At 50.9% G+C, this 17,435-nt stretch overlaps 1 long non-coding RNA gene across 2 annotated transcripts in view; it reads left to right on the plus strand.

Moving 5' to 3' along the window:
* Nucleotides 1-17,435, plus strand: part of LOC111093844 — a 194,095-nt gene that overhangs the window by 127,753 nt on the left and 48,907 nt on the right. For both annotated transcript variants that reach the window (XR_005384047.1, XR_005384048.1), the window contains exon 5: nt 16,975-17,151. This is a non-coding gene — a long non-coding RNA (uncharacterized LOC111093844). The remainder of the gene's footprint in view (nt 1-16,974; nt 17,152-17,435) is intronic.

Below are 17,435 nucleotides of genomic sequence, written 5' to 3' on the forward strand. Positions count from 1 at the left end.
CGGGGCGTCCAGCGGAAAATGCCCTCTGCTCACGGTCGTGCCCGATGTGTTCCCACGCGCCTGGCTGCTGCGAGCCGGGGTGTCGGGGCCCTGTGGACGGTGGACAGCGTCGCTCCGAAGCCCGCGGCCTGCCCCTTACCCGCGGCCTGCGCCGGCGAGCTCCACGGCTCTGCCCCGCGCCCACCACTTCAACTTTTCTTTACAGATTTTATTCATTTATTTGAAGCGGGCAAGCATGGGGGGTGGGGGCAGGAGGGGCCGGGGGGAGAAGCAGGCTCCCCAAGGAGCAGAGAGCCCCACACGGAACTCGATCCCATGGCCCCAGGGTCACCACTGAGCCCGAGGCACACGCTCAGCCACTGAGCCCCCCGGGCGCCCCAGCCACCACTTTAATCAAAGAAATTGTTTTTTCCTCTCAAAAATAATTCTGGAATTCTGATGTAAATCACCGTAAGGCTCAAAGGGGCGTTTTATTGCCGCGTTTTCTGAAAGATACCCCAGGTAGCTGGACAGTAACCTCACGGTCGATTATTTAAAACCGCACGTGCGACAGTCCTTCAGAAACATGACTGATTTCTGCTTTTGATCATTATGGACATAGGACATGACCTTAGGGTAAGAGAGGCGGAGGGAATGGAAAATTAAAGGGAGAACGTGTGTTGAACTCCTACCAGTTGCGGGAACGGCGACAGGCGCTTGGCGGGCAGTGGCGATTACACAGATTTTACGATCCTTCCTCTGCTCAGTTACAAAGTTCTCATCTAATCCTAACAAAGTCGTCTTCTCCGCAATCCAAGCCTGTGTGCGTCTTACACTTTCCTAGAAAAACCTTAATTTCACTACTTACTGAGCAGAGCCACCAAGTTAAGCACTTTCTAGGTGTTTTCCAGATTTTGTGGTTTTCCTCTCACAGCTGGAGAGTCAATAAATATTGGTGCCAACGATTAGCAGGTGAAAGAACTGAGGCGACACCAAGTGACGTGCGCTGCCCCATAACACGGAGGCGCTGAACTGGGGCTTTCACTTGCAACCCAATGACCCAACGAGTCGGTACATTAGTGCTCACTGCAGTGAATGTAGTCGGCGTCTGACACTGAACATTATCACAATCTTACTGAACATATTCCTTGTACTGTTTTTTTAGAATTTTTATTATTTTTAAGATTTTTATTTATTTATTCACACGAGACAGAGAGAGAGAAGCAGAGACGCAGGCAGAGGGAGAAGCAGGCTCCATGCAGGGAGCCCGGTGGGGGACTTGATCCCAGGACCCCTGGTCACTCCTTGAGCCGAAGGCAGATGCTTGACCCCTGAGCCACCCAGGTGCCCCTTATACTGTTCTTTTTGTATCTTGATTTATTTAGTAACTGGAAGTTTATGCCCTTTAGTCCCCTGGATCTGTTTCACCCGCCCTCCCCCCAGTTCCCCTCTCAAAACCACCCGTGTGTCCTCTGTATTTGAGGGTCTGTTCATTTGTCCCTGTTTTCCTTTGTTTTGTTCCTTAATTTCTACACATGAGTGAGATCATCTGGTATGTGTCTTCCTCTGACCGACTTCGCTCACTCAGGATCCTACTCTGTGGCTCCATCCAGTTACAAATGGCAAGATCGCATTCTTTCTTACGGCTGAGGAATGTTCCAGTGTGTCTATGTACATCTCCTCTTCTTTATCTGTTCATCGATGGACGGACACTTGGGTTACTTCCATATTTTGGCTGTTGTAAAGGGTGTTGCCACAAACATAAGAAGCATATGACTTTTTGAATGATACCAGGGAGTTTTGTTGTTGTTGTTGTTTGTGAATACCCAGTAGTGCAATTACTGGGTCATGTGGAAATTCTATTTTTAATTTTTTGAGGAACCTCCATACTGTTTTCCATAGTGGTTGCACCAACTTGCATTCCCACCAATAGTGCATGAGGGTTCATCTTTCTCCACATCCTACTGCCCTCCAGATAATTATACTGTAAAATTCAATGAAAGGTTTTATAGTCTGGGCAGAGCCAGGGCCCACCATGGTGAAATCTGATTCAGCGATCCCTATAAAAATTTTGCAGGTTGATTTTCCATCTAAGGAACAGAACATGTAGCTACCATATTGGATATTTTATGGTTCTTGATAGCCAGTGTTCATTTTGAAAGAACTTAATTATAACTGCCACCAACTGTGGATGAAATGGCCAGAATATATGCCATAGTATGCTAAGGTTGGTTTCTCAAATTAGGGATGTGGATCTGAATTTGAATTTCTGGGAGACGACATAGATGCTGAACATAAGAAAATGATCTTGCTGGAGAAGAGGAATCCCATCACTCTTTTGGAATCAGTCTTTAGCAGTACAATTTAAATGTGGAAACCCTGAGTAAGAAATAAAAACAAAGGGAGACAGAACATGGAAGACTCCTAACTCTGGGAAACGAACTAGGGGTGGTGGAAGGGGAGGAGGGCGGGGGGTGGGGGTGAATGGGTGACAGGCACTGAGGGGGGCACTTGACGGGATGAGCACTGGGTGTTATTCTGTATGTTGGCAAATTGAACACCAATAAAAAATAAATTTATAAAAATAAAAAAAAGAAATAAAAACAAGATTTAAAGAAAAATGCCTGCTAAGAAGAAAGGCTAATCTTTTCCAGTTGGAGAGAAGGTAGTGGACGTCTAGTTGGAGAGAAAGTTGGTGAGAAGGTGGTGGACGTCTACCGTATGGTGAAACTTATACAGGGCGCTTGATACTGGTCTAAGTGGATGAGTTTATTGACTTTAACAATCAACTAATTTATGTTATTAAAGATCAAATGTAAAAAATATTTTATGTATAAAATAGGTAAGACTGAAAAAAAAATAGGTAAAACCACATTAATCTTGGTTTGCATAGAGCACGTTGACATTGTTGTGCCTGGCCATTTTGTTTTAGATGAGAAGGTTATAGTACAATAAACATTTCAAATCCTTATGCAATTCATCTGTATGTTTTAAATTTGATTTGCACTTAAATCACTGCAAGGTTGGGTGGTAAAGACCACTTGATGTCTAAAGAAGCTTTTGGGTTTTTTAAAAAGAATCATTTCTGTCAGTTTTTAGTGAGAGCAAGATGAATTAGAGAACCAGAAGGCTTCACAAAGTAGAGCCAAGCTGTTAGAGCAAGTTCTACATTGGGTGACATAAACCCTTTCATTTTTATCAAGACGCGTCTCTGAAAATAAAAATGAAAATAGACGATATTTAAAACACGGACGGCACAAAGGTAGTCAAGGAGTCCGTTTCTGAAGCCAATATTTTCATCATGTCATCACTTAGTAATAAAAACAGTGCGTCTCCTCATTCAGTCTCTACTTTCCCAGAGAAAGAATCTATTTGTGAAAAGGCTGGCTGAGCTCAGACTAGTACAAGCGGGAGAGCGTGTCCCTGCTGCCAAAGGAGCCTTGTCCCTGGCGGGGAGACAGACCAGGGCCGGCACACGATGAGTCGGTGTAGTACGTGCTGGCGCTCCGTAGCAGAGCTCGGGGTGTGCTGGGACGTGGACCGGGAAAAGATGACCCTGGTAGAGGACAGACTGGGGAAAGCTCGATGGAAGAGGCCAGAGCGTGAAGATATCACCAACTCCAACACCTTAGCTCAACATGGGTAGTTGTGCTGGGAACAGAAATAGAATGGCCTGTAGGTTTGGGCTTCTCCTGCCTGGAACGGGCCGCGGGTGCAGATCCGTGCTCCTGGCAGGTGAGAGGAGGGATGTAGGGCAAGCAGGTGCTGACAAAGTGGTGATAAGACAGTAGTGGGATTTCTTCTACTTTGTGATTTTACTTCTGTAACGAAGGAGACTTTATCTGCTTCTGTTCGAGTCCTTCTGCCCCCAGTGAGGATTCACCCCACAGCCCACCTGGCATCCTCTTCAACCTGTTTCTTTAAGGCTCAGCTCAAAGGATTGCTTGTTCTGTGAAGGCTTCTCTTACTCTCCAGGAAGAATTCTCTACTCTCTTCTCAGGGGATTTAATAATACTGCAGATTTAAAAAGCTCGAAGGCACCCAAATCTTGGAATCATTCCAAAAAAGATTTAAAAAACATCAACATACGATTTTTTTTTTTCAGATATGGTGCTATACTAACTGAAGGCTAATAGCTCGGGGTCCCAGCACACGATGGTGCCGATGCCGGGGGGTGGGGGCTCCCCACCAAGGCCTCGGCAGTCTCCCTGCTGACGTGTGGCGCAGGAAGGCTCTTGGCTCTCCTTGATCCTAATGCTCCTTTGGAATTAACCTGAGTTCCTTAATCCAGAGCAGTGAACTCCCAGGTATACAGTTAACATCATCTCCTACAGTATCTTGGTTCCACTTCTCCGTCATAGCTCTCGTCGCTTTGCTTAAGGTGAGGCCCGGAACACTTGCCCCTTATGTGTGCTTCACGTGCAGTCGGACCTATAAACAAACCAAAGACAAAGAGGGGAGGTGCTGAGAGGAAAACAAGGAGAGAGAGCTAGATGAAAAAACCCCAAGAAACAGGAAAGAAGAGAGAGAGAGAGAGAGAGAGAGAGAGAGAGATGAGTTGATTGAAAAAGCATGCACTTATTTAAAAAGGAGTGGGTTTAAGCCGGGAGACCTAAATCTCACTCGGTACCAGCTGAGCTCGGTTTCTCAAGCTCCCATTGGTGGGTAGCTCTCCCGCTGAAGAAGGATCTAGTATGTAAGTATTTCGCTTTTACACGTGATCTGAACCTGAATGCGGGACGACTGACTCCTTCACCAGGGACCCAATCAAAGAATAATCAGGGTGCTTCTCACCCTGGAGGAAAATCCAGCCCTTTCTTAAGGATTTTCAAGTGGAATCTGGCATGAGATTTATTCCAATTTCGCCCCACGCGCTGCCTCTGGAGGGGCACCCCCAGTGACATGCGGTCCAGGGCCCTGGGGCAGAGAAGTGCCCAACGAGCTCGGGCGAAGGGGGAGCGAGCACACGGGCATTTTTTCTGCACCTCAGAAGGGCCGGTGCCCACACGCTCTGCTCCCAGGCCGGTGCTAGACGTGGACCCAACGGCCTTGTTTGCGCCTTGGTCCCCGTGCTCCCCGGGGGCAGTTCGCGGTCTTCAGACCTGTCCCCAGGGAAGGGGCGCGGTGGGCCCGGGCTCTCCAGCGGGTGCGGCTGGCCCGCTGCTTGCTCGGCCACGGCTCTGGCTCCCGCCTCGGGGCGCAGACCAGGCTGAGCGGCTCTGGGGGGAAGTCGGGCCCAGCCTTCCTCCCACCACTTGCCAGGCCCGGCGGCTGTGGGACCCCAGGGTTCGCTCCCCATCCTCCCCCCCAGGCACAGGCTGGGGGCGCTGCGGGGGCAGCTCGCGGGGGCTCAGTGCTTCACTCAGCTGTCTGGAGGCCGAGAACAGACCCGGCCGGAGAGAGGCTGACTCTTGGGGTGCACGTTCAGCGCGACACTGCCTCCAGGTCTGGCCTTCCTGATGGCCTGGAAATGCGGGGGGCTAGAGTAATGGGGTGCTGACGGAAACCCCAGTGAACTGGGAGGAGCGACTTTATGCTTTAGATGATTGTCCGGCCCTCTCCGGCCTCCTCCTGGCCGTGGGCCTGGGGCCCTGGCTTGGGGTGCTCATAGAGCCTCACCTCTGCTCAGGTGCTCGTAGAGCCTCACACCTGCTCGGGGTGCTTGTAGAGCTTCACCCCTGCTCAGGTTCTCATAGAGCCTCATCCCTGCTCAAGTGCTCATAGAGCCTCACCCCTGCTCAGGGTGCTTGTAGAGCCTCACTGCTGCTTGGGGTGTTAGTAGAGTTTTACCACTGCTCAGGGTGTTTGTAGAACCTCACCCCTGCTCAGGTGCTTGTAGAGCTTCATCCCTGGCTCAGGGTGCTTGTAGAGCCTCACTGCTGCTTGAGGTGCTTGTAGAGCCTCACCTCTGCTCGGGGTGCTTGTAGAGCTTTACCACAGCTCAGGGTGCTTGTAGAGCCCCACCCTTGATTGAGGTGCTCATAGAGCCTTACTCCTGCTTGGGGTGCTTGTACAGCCTCACCCCTGCGGTGCCTGCCATCGCTGGGCCCCCGCCGCCACCAAGATGAGCACCCGGGCTGTCGCAGGGCCTGGCGACCTGAGGAGAGCAGGCCGGACTGTGCAGCCTGCCGAGTGGGACGCCCTGTGGCCGAGCAGCACCTGCCGCAGCCCCTTGTAATTGATGCGGTGGCGGGCGGCCTCTGGGCCACCCAGGCTGCACAGCCCTATCTGGTCCCCAGGGACCTTGGCGGCGTGGCCTAGGCTGTCACGGCCCCTGGAGCCCGATCGGCAGCCTCTACTTACCTCCCCAACGGCTTGGAAACAGGAAATGCTTCTGGCATCAAAGGAACTAAACTTTACGCTAATAGTCAAAATCATCCCAAATCTGAGTTCTTAAGACTGATATTATATTTTGAAAAAGCCACAGGAACCCACATAACAGATTTTAAGGCGATTCTAGTTGACATCAAAGAGAGCAATTTCCCTTTGAATTAGCCTGACGGTAAGGAGCCAGGGGTGCTTATTTCCTCTCGGTCCTTTTTATATGATGTTTAGGGATAAAATCATTTTTTTTTTTTTTTTTTACACAGGGAAAAGCAGCAGGTTCAAAGTGTATGGGAAACTCAGATGATGGTCATAAATATACAAGCAAATGTACCACTGTTTATTTTCATCAGAAGGTGGAACAAAAGCCTTGGGTTCCATCAGGTATTAGATTGTGATGAAATTTTTCATTGATTCCATCTTCTGTTTTTTTGTGCTGGTTTCCATGTGTCTGTAAGGAGGCACCGTCTTCCCCCAGCAGCCAGCACCTGGCTTCATGTGTGCTTATCGCGCAGGGAGACAAAGCCGGAGGCGTAGGAACTCTGTAGGACTAAATAAAAGGAGCACCGACCGAGCAGTAAGGGGCATTCTGACTTGGTTTTAAATATGATTTCTATTTGGGGGCGCCCGGCTGGCTCAGTTGGAAGAGCGTGCGACTCTTGATCTTGGGGTCATGAGTCCGAGCCCCACATTGGGCCTAAATACATAAATAACTTACAAAAAAATAAAAAAACATATGTTCTATTTAAACAGACAAGAATCCTCTCACAACTTAGAAGACATTTCTAGGAAATGGGTTTTTTGGTTTAGTTTTTGTTTTTGTTTTTTTAAATTTTTTTTTTGTGAGGAGAACTTCAGTGGTAAAAACAGATCAAGGAAAAGATATGGGGTCTCCTTTTCTTCTGCGCCCAGAATAAGTATCGCTCATATGTGGTGGTGTTTCCGGAGATGCCAGGAATAAGGGTGTGCGAGTCTGCCCAGCGCTGACCTTCTTGCCGGAGCCAACACACAACGAAGAAAGGATAAGAAAAACACATTATGAAAAAAAAATCCCCCTGCCCCTCAAAAATCAGAACTTGAAGTTCGGCAGAAAGACAGGGACATAATAAAAATTATACTGCATTCTCTCTCTCTCCATCTCTTTTTAAAGATTTTATTTATATATTTATTTGAGAGGGAGCGAGTGAGCGATCGCGACCCAGGGGAAGGAGCAGAGGGACAGGGCGAGGAAGGGGAGGGAATCTCAAGCAGACTCTGCCCTGAACTTAGAGTCCGGCCTGGGGCTCGAGCCCTTGACCCTGAGATCATGACCTGAGCTGAAACCTAAAGCCTGACGCTTAACCAGCTGAGCCACCCAGGCCTCGCGGCACTGAATTCGGGGTGTTAACATCAAAGAATACTTTGCAAAAATTAAAATGTGAATTTAATACAAATACAGAATGAATACCTGCCAAAGATCTTATCCGACTCCTTTATTAATGAGGAAGTCACTAAATCATAAAGCTGGTTCAAAGGGCACCTGAGGGGCAGGGGGTCTGTACGTAACTTAACAAAGGGATGTTCGGTAGATTCTACGTTAGAAACGAACTGGTCAGTCTCCACCAGTACGATGAACTATGACATTGGGGTTACTTTTTCATTTGGGCAAAAAAAAAAAAAAGAAAAATACTGTGTATTAGACACAGGTCTGTAAGAGGACTTGTGACTTTGCAGAACCTGAGCCTTTAATGTCTGTGTTATTTTATTATTATTTTTTTAATGTCTATTTTTATTTTTTATTCCTTTTTTTTTAAAGGTTTCATTTATTTATTCATGAGACACACACAGAGAGGCAGAGACACAGACAGAGGGAGAAGCAGGCTCCATGCAGGGAGCCCGAAGCGGGACTCAATCCCGGGACCCCGGGGTCATGCCCTGGGCTGAAGGCAGATGCTCAACCAGAGCCCCCCAGGCGCCCCTAATGTCTATTTTCAATGGCAAAGTCAAGCAGAGGCGGGTTGTTTTAGAAAACTAAGTGATCCTTGAGCAGACCCGTTCAATACGATTTCAGAGTGACATGGAAACAACAACACTCCGCCTTTTGTTCTTGTCTCCAAGTTACAGGTAACTTTTCTCAACAGGTGACATACGGAATCCTGAATTCACCACGTAATCATCTGCTCCTTTTTTTTTTCTTTTTTTGACAGCATGATGCTTGGTAAAAATGAAATTTTAATCGAGTCTCTGTCAACCTTTCGTCATTCCTTGGTTCTCTCGGCATCGGTAGTTGGAGCGTGTGTACTTTGCAGCTTATGAGTCAGGCCGCCGATGGTCTCAGCCCTCCGCCGCCGCTCGCTGAGCGGGAAGGACGCCAGCGACCGTGAGAATCTAGCGTGTCCGTGGCACGTAAGGATATTGTGATGCGAGCTGCACCGAGGTCCCCCGGTTTCCTCTCTCTCTCTCTCCCACACACACCGGAATTCACCCAACGGGAGTGATGAGTGTAGACGGTTTAATGAGGAGCAGAAAAGTGCAACACTCCAGAGGAAGCTAATCTTCCTTTGGGTTTCTTAATTAGCTAAGCAAGAGAAGCACAGACTCCGCGTTGGTCTGGACCTTGGAGGTTAACTATTCCCATTTCTCTCTCAAAGCAGAAGTCCCCAGAACAGTCTGTGATCTTTGCAAAATGCAAATTTTATCGTGTCACCTTATGTTAACATCAGTCGAGGGCTCTCCGGCTCTCCGTCGTGCTCAAGATAAAGCCCGGCTTCCCTAACACGCCGTACGAGGTCTGGCCCCTCTGGCCTCTGCAGCCCCGAACCTCTTCACTCTTCTTTCTCCCTCGGTTGTGGGCTTTGTTTTACTCTTTCAAACATGCCCTCTTCTCATTGGCTTGTGTGCCTAGGCCGTGTCTTCTCTCTGGGCAGCCCAGAGTCCTCGGGGAACTCCCCCCGGAGGCCCTCGTCTGCCCTGGTGTAGCCCCGGGTCCCTTTACGTCCTTGAGCTGGAGCTCCGTGGAGGCCCAGGTTGGCAGACCAGGCGACTACGGGGACGACAGGCCCGTCACACACCGAGCATTTGGTCCGCATCTGACCAGGCGCCCATGGTCTCCTTGAGAGAAATGCAGGGGGTGCGGGTTCGGGAGTGCCGGGGGAGCCTTGCAGCCGGCTGAGCCCGGGACCCCGAGGGGACACGAGTGGGCGGTCGGGAGCATGCCTGGCGGTCGTCTTTCTCACTGCCTTTTGCGGGCAGTTGTTTCCACGCAGGTGTGGGAGGAAGACTCGGGTGGCAGGCTGCTGAGATCGTCAGGTGGGTTCAGGTTCGAGAAAGTTCGCGGGCTAGATGTCGGTTAGGTGACAAAACGCTCTGGACATGTTGAGATACTGGGTTCTACCTAAGCAGGCAAATATTAAGAGGGTGATGATCACGAGACAACACGAAGGGAGCAAAGGGTGGCAATGATGTGGAACGCGGTTTTGTGAGTCACGGGAGTCCTCCCAGAGACGGGGCTTCCAGGGAGAAGGCGGTCCCTTGGCAGAGATGGTGAAAGCCCCAGCGTTTATATCCGTGAGGGTTTTAGGGTCATTCTTAACATTATTTTCGTCAGGAAAACATGCTTAGTTCAGGGATGGGGATCTGTTTAGGGCCAGGCACCGTATTTCAGGGTGCTGGCAAAGCGGGATGTGTTCAGGGGGACATCCGCGAGGGGGAGAGGTGACCGAAGCCTTGTGTCGGGGAGGGCGGTGGAGGACGGCGGCGGCGTTTAGCTTGAACACGAGGACGTGACTATAATAGCTGTTTTCAAATACTTGGAGGCTTAGAACGTGGATGAAAGATTTATTTGGGGCGGCTCCGCTGACAGGGCTAGGAGTGACGAGGGAGGGTAGTAGTTAGGAAAAGTGGCTTAAAATAGCTCCCTTCTGATGGAGAGCGTGGCACAGCCCCGAGCCCCCCAGGAAGCCGTCAGTTCCTGGTCGCCGACCACACGCAGAGGCCGGGCCAGCAGGGCCTCGGTGGCGAGGCAGAAGGCTCGAGAGCTAGGGGAGGGGGCCGGACCGTCACTCGTTCGTGTTCTTTCAACTTTTCTGTGATCGCCTCTTTATTAGGGCCTGTACTTTACATAACGCATGCACTGAAGTCTGTCTGCGGAGCCTCTTTCTCAATAGCTCCTTATGTAACTGGTGTGGCGTGATGGGAAAAGCCCAAGTTCTGAGAACAAATTGGCATGATACCATCTGGCTGTCTCGTCTTGGGCAAATCATTTAATGTCTCTGAATCCCTGTTTTGCAAACTGAACTAGGACTCAGATTCATTTGTAGTTGAGGTAAAGCAACAGGGGAAGATGAATCTACATTAAAACCACAAGTGACAGCGTGGAAAGAAGCTACGTGAAAGTGGCTGCACTGAAAATGAAGGTCACAGGAAGTCCGACGAAGACTGGATCGCTGCGAACCGGAGAATACGCGCCAACACTTCACGGTCGCGCGCCGTGCCAGGTACTGCTCCAAGGGCCTGCGTTCCGTAGCGCATTTCATCCTTGCCAGAGCCCACGCGGGAACGTCCCCGCCCAGGAGGTGAGCGACTTCCCAGGGGCCGCGGTGCTGGCCGGGCCGGGAGACGGCCCCGGGTGCTCTGGCGTGGCCTCTGCACGCTGATGTCCCACTGCCCACCGGGAGGCCATCGGCTGAGCAGGACCGAGCCCACCCTGCAGGACGAGGCCTGCTATGCCCACAGCGCCGCAGCCACCGGGGCGGCTCTGGCTGAGGACTGAGTGTGCTGCGGGCCCAGTGCTGGTGCGGCCCATCCCCCGCCGGGGGGTGAGGAGGGGGTCCGCCCAAAGCCACTGCGCCGCGGCACCTGGCACACAGCAGGCCCACCCGCAGCACTACGGGGCCCACACGAGCGGAATTGCCGGGCCATTGGGCGGCTCCAAGCACCGTCCACACTGGCCCACCTGGTCCAGCTCCTCCTGCGACAAAGAGGTTTCGGGTGTCTTCTGAGGCGAAGGAGGGAGACGCCAAGGGATTTAGCCACCGGGGCAACGTGGCTCAGCCGGTAGCTGGCAGCTGGGGGTTCTCCTTGGACACCTGGAGGACAGCCACTCGCAGCCACCTGCGCCATCATGGGGTGCGCTCCGGGCACGTCTCCGCCCGGCCAGGGCCCCTTCCTCCCACACCCCCTGCTCCCAGGCCCAGCGACCGCTGATCTTCAGTCTATCCTTTTGCTTTTCCAGGGAGCCTTACGGTGGGGCACCGGGCAGCCAGGCTTGGAGCGCATGGCCGTGGGGCCTGCCGCCACTCTGCTAGGGCTCCACGTGGGTCCCACAGATGTTGCCCAGCAGCCTTGCAGCCTCCGCGTGGCACCTGTCGGACTCGGGCTCCCGTGGGCTGCCCTGCCAGGTGTGTGGGGTGCGTGGTGGGAAGCCGGGAGTGTGGGGGCCTCTCCGGCCCTGGGGCCCCACGTCTTGCCTGTGACTCTCGACGTGGGCACAGCTAGGGTTCCCCGGCTGCCACCTGGTTAGGGGCCGGGAGCCCTCCAGCCTCGGCCGGGAGCCTTCGGGTGCAGCCCTGCTGCAGGGGCCACACCCGGAGCTCCGCGAGCTGTCCTGCCCTGGCTGCTCTGTGCCGCGTCCCCCAGGGCGGCTTCGGACGGTCACAGCCCAGCGCCTGGGACCTCCAGGCTGCCCCCCTACCCCCCGCGCTCTGAGGCAGGCCTCCAGCCTCAGCAAAGCCCTTGGCCCAGGCCCTGGCTCCCCACCCTCAGGGTGCTCGCCCTTGGCTGCCACCCGCAGCGAGGGACTGTTGGGCCCGGACCTGTGTGGCCCCGTACTTGGTCTCCCAAGCCTAGCGGAGCGAGCCGCATGGTGGGTGCTCCCGAAATATTTACTGCGTGGATACCTGGGCGAGTGGTGAAGATGCAGCAGGAACCATGGAGCTGAAATGTCTGCCCGCTCAGTTACAAATTAGTTACATGGCATTTAGACCCCCCTGTACCTCGGAGGAATGAGGAAAAATTGGGAGAAAATTATCTTAAATGCTCTAGGACGGCGTCTTACATCGTCTCCGTCCCTCATTTTTGGAATGACGTGTTGCTGTAACATCCTCACAGTCCCGCGTCAGACTCTATAGTTCTCCTACAAAGAGACATCTTCTGGAATGAACTTTTCACTCAGGAAATAATAGGGCGTAAGTCACTGGTCAGCGCCAGACTGAGCAAAAATGGAAATTCAGCCTGGTTTTTACATGCTTTACCTACTTGAGATGTTTAAATATATACTTTTTAGATTTTTGATTACATTTAACCAAGCTACGTTGCAATCTGTCATTTTTATTTATTTACAGCAAAGTTGCGGAAAACTAATGCTTTTCTTTCTGTTTACGATTGCGTGGGGGAAAATGTGTTACTCCTTAAGATTGTTGGAGCTGGGAATATTAGCTTGAAGTTTTGCATATTGATGAGTTGCAATACTTTGGCAAAAATCTTTGAGTACTCAGCGACCCGAAATTCAAGGAAGTACGGCTCAAAAGATTTCCTTGTTATGATAAAGATGTGGAGGTGAGGTTAATGATATCCTAATTTGGAGCTTAATTTGAGAGAAAGCACATTCTCAAAACTTCTCAAAAATATTATTGAACGGTTACCAGGAGCAAGGCTGAAGTCGCAGAGAATAAGTCGATGAATCAGATCCATTTCCTGCCTTCAGTGAACAAGTTAAAGGGAGATAAGGCAAAAGTAACCCTAATCCTAAGGGAGGTGGGAAGTGACGGATACGCTCAGGAGTTTGGAAAAGGCACGTCGTGCTGCTCACAAGAGATGAAAGAACCAGCCGGGAAGATTGGTGGCTCTTGAGTCATTTCTGGAAGGATGATCTACGAAGGGAAATCCCTGCAGGCTGAGCAGTAGGTGACATATACGTAGTTTGTAAACCTAGGGGTACAGGTGCCCCTTTGAATTCGTGTTTTTCTATTTTTGGGGTAAATACCCGGTAGCGTAGTTGCTGGATCAAAGGGCAGCTCTATTTTTAGTGCTCTGAGGCCCCCCACGCGTCTCCACGGTGGCTGCCCCCCCTGCCTCCCCACCCACAGGCGAGAGGGCTCCCCTTCCCCACCCCCTCCCAGCACCCGTTGATCCTTGTGTCGTGGATTTTAACCATTCTGACCGCTGCGCAGTGGGATCTCATTACAGTTTCGACTTGCATTTCCCCGACGCTGGGTGACGACGACCATCGTTGCGCGTGTCTGCTGGCCGTCTGGATGTCTTCTTTGGAGAAATGTCTGTTTGTATCTTCTGCCCGTTTTTAAGTCAGATTATTTGGGTTTGGGGTGTTGCGTTGTAGAAGTCCTTAATATATTCTGGTTACTAACCCTCAGATAAGGAAGATGTAGTGTAGCGACACCAGGGAATAGTACTCAGCCGTGAAAAGGATGACATCTTGCCATTTGCAATGACACGGGTGGAAACCGAGTCTCTCGCTAAGTGAAGTCATCCGGTCAAAGAGAAATGCCATGTGGTTCCAGGTGGTTCCGCTCTGCCGTGGGATCTAAGAGAGTGAAAGAACGAGCAAAGGAAAAGAGACAAACGGAGAGACCGATTCTTGGGTATAGAGAGCAAACAGGTGGTTACCGGAGGCGGTGGGGGCGGCTGAACCGGGTCGGGGAGAGCAAGGAGCGCACTTTATCGTTTGAACGTGATGTTCTATGCCTGGAAGCAGCATAACGTTGTCTGCTAACTACACTGGAATTTAAAATAAAAATGAGGGCAGCCCTGGTGGCTCAGGGGTTTAGGGCCGCCTTCAGCCCAGGGCGTGACCCCGGGGTCCTGGGATCGAGTCCCACGTCGGGCTCCCTGCATGGAGCCTGCTTCTCCCTCTGCCTGGGTCTCTGCCTCTCTCTCTCTCTCATGAATAAATAAATAAAATCTAAAAATAAAATAAAAATGAAACCCCAAATAAATGTCTTTTAGAAATGACTTGTACTTCATTTACATATGAAGTAAAATAAAAAAACTGTTCTTAGGTTTGGCCCAGGGGCTTAGCCTATGTTAAGTCCATTCTAGTCACAATGTCCCTGGGATATTTTGTCCTCTTCTGGCCTGGGGGTATTTATGCTTGCCGTCCCGTCCCTTCTGCCTACAATGCGGCCTCTGAATGCTGCGTGGCCTGCTCCCTCACAGCCCCTTTAGGCCTCAGAGAACCATTTTCACACCAGTGAAAATTTTCGATGCCCCCGCTGCCCGCTGCCCGTCTTCCCTGCTTTGTCGCCGACACACTCACCATCACATACTACATAACATTATTATCTATTGTGTTGTTGCCCCTCACCTGAACATATGCTCGGAAAGAGGTTTTTTAAAAACGTTTTGTATCCCTACATCCTAGGACAGTACACAGTGCAGAGGGTGCGTTCACTAGATAGTTGTACCGCGGTTGAGGGAAGAACAAACATGGAGAAACAAAGTGGTTCCAAACAGTTAATTTTTTTAGAGATTTTATTTATTTATTAATGAGAGAGAGAGAGAGAGAGAGAGGCAGAGACACAGGCAGAGGGAGAAGCAGGCTCCATGCAGGGGGCCCAATGCAGGACTTGATCCCGGGTCTCTAGGATCACCCCCTGGGCCAAAGGCAGGTGCTAAACCGCTGAGCCACCCGGGCTGCCCAACAGTTTACTTTATTTATTTATTTATTTATTTATTTATTTATTTATTTATTTCCAACAGTTTACTTTAAAACCCAGCTGACCCATGGGGTGCCTGGGTGGCAGGTTGGTTAAGCATCTGACCCTTGATCTCAGCTCAGGTCTTGGCTTTAGGGTCTTGAGTTCAAGCCCCACACTGGGCTCCACCCTGGGCATGAAATCTACTTAAGAAAAAAAAAAAATCCAGTTGACCCTTGAACAACATGGAAGTTAAGGTCATCCTTCCCTCATGTAGTCAAAAATCCTAATATAGCTTTTGACTCCCCCAGAACTTAGCTACTGAGCCTACCGGTGTCCCGAAGCGTTACTGGACCAGGTAACACATCTCGTATGTCCTACGTAGTACGCTGTGGTCCTACCATGAAGTAAGCTGGAGACAAGAAAATGTCACTACACAAATCACAAGGAAGAGAAAACACCGACGGCACTGTACGTAATTACTGAAAACAATCCCCGTGTGAGTGGGCCCATGAGCTCAGACCCGGTTGTTCGAGGGTCAGCTGTAGGTACTGGAGGTCCTAACACGGTTCTAGGCTGAATGTGCGTGGTTTTCTTCCCAGTGGAAGTCATCTTTTGTGTGATGTCCATCAGCACATCACGGCTCTCATGCTCTCTCGTGCGACCTTGGCCCAGTCACCTGACTGCTTTGCGCCTCAGTTTCCTCATCTGTAAAATAGGACGGTAAAGTAGGCCGGCGAAGTCCCCGCCTGGTGGGATCACGGTAAGCATTGCCCGAGTGGCTAGATGTACGCACACCTGGCCTGTGGCAATTGCTACACGAGTGTTCACCGTCCTTACTCGCTTGCCTTTCACAGGCTTGAATCTGGCTTCGCCATCTAAGGGGTCTTCAAAGACTTTGAGGACGGAGCAGGCCTTGAGGGCTTCTCTAAAGACGTGCGTGCTGCAGGTTTCGCTCCCTCCTCCCGAGCGGTCACTCTGCCTCCCATGTCAGACCCGTCCCCGGGGCTTGTCTTCGCCGCCACCCTTGTAGCGCCCGTTCTGGTGACCTTCCATGGGTGGCCTCCTCTCGTCTTGCCTTCCTCCTTCCGTCCGTCCTGCCGGCGACTCTGGGCACACACAGAGTATGTGCTCAGCTAGCCTGTCTGTTCATCGTCGTCGTACGTGGCTCTGGTGTTCCCCCTGGCATTCCTATGCCAAGGCGTAATTCACTCCTTGGGTTTCCACTGCACCGCACGGACACGTATTACCTGAACGTCAGAGCTGCTCTCTCCAGCCATTGCCACACCTTTTCTATCCCGGACTATGAAATCCGTTCTATATCTAAGGTGCAAATAACAACAGAAGGAGCCATAAAAGCCTTGCCTCTTTTTTTTTTTTTTTTTTTTTGTTAAACCTTCCTTTAAATGCAGTTGGCATCTTAGCCACTTGCAATGATGATGAGAAAATGTCACTCCCTCCTCATCCCATCAATTGCCTCCCCTTCCTGCACTGGCTCAGTGTGCACCGAAGAACCCAGTGGAATGTTGACAGTTTCTTTTAGATGTTGGGACAAACTGTAATCATGAAGTTCAGCGTCTGGAGTCTCGGTGCGCCCGGTGGCTTGTAGGCACAAGTCCAGACTTTGTCTGTCTCCTTCCCCAGATCTTTGGGGTCCAGCGGAACACGTGCACGGAAGCTCAGCTTCTGGGGCAGGCCCTTCTGAGCTGGAGGGCTGGATGCATCTCTCTGGTTTTGCTGTCTCTGGAGCCATTGGGGAGCTCAAGGTTGCCACGCATAGTTTCTGTCCCCAGGTTGGTACAGACGCTGCCTCCAGGGGAGAAGTTGTCTCTTTCTGGGTAGCAGAGACCCATTTTGGGCATTTAACAAAGTGGAGAAAAATGTTGAACAGACCAATATTATTATTATTATTATTATTATTATTATTATTATTATTATTATTACTTTTTACATAAAAGACTTTCCCCTGTGCCGTCATGCATTCTGGGATTCAGCAACCGAGAGCAGAAAAGTGAAAAACGGACTGTCTTTTCCCTCCTAGACTCTCTGTTCACTCCATCGCTGACAGTGAGTTAAAAATACTTGGCTGGTGAGAAAGGTGAGAAATGGATGACTCAGTCCCTCCAAATAAAGAATCTGCCGCTGGAACGGAAGGCTGGTCAGAGCCAGCGTTGTGAGGAGTCGTTTTTAGGCCCTGTCCTACGAGGCGACATTCAAGGTGAGCAACAGGGGCTGCCTACATCTAGACGTGAGAACCTTGATACAAGTGACAAAAACGTCAACCTGACAATTTTGCCGGAAAAGAAGAAGTCAGTGCCTCCTCCTAATTAGGGACACCAGGGAGGACACGCCACACAGGGGCTCTTGCGACAAACGTGGACTCTGTTTACCCGACACTTTCCTCCTTGGTCACCTTCTCTCATTTTAGATGCTTCGTTGCAGGCCCTGTTTACGACCCTGGGCGGCTTGCTCGCCCACAGCTGCCTTATTTTTGGGTCCTAG

This window comes from Canis lupus, chromosome 34 (genome assembly GCF_011100685.1).
Source record: "Canis lupus familiaris isolate Mischka breed German Shepherd chromosome 34, alternate assembly UU_Cfam_GSD_1.0, whole genome shotgun sequence".
NCBI classification, from domain to species: Eukaryota; Metazoa; Chordata; class Mammalia; order Carnivora; family Canidae; genus Canis; species Canis lupus.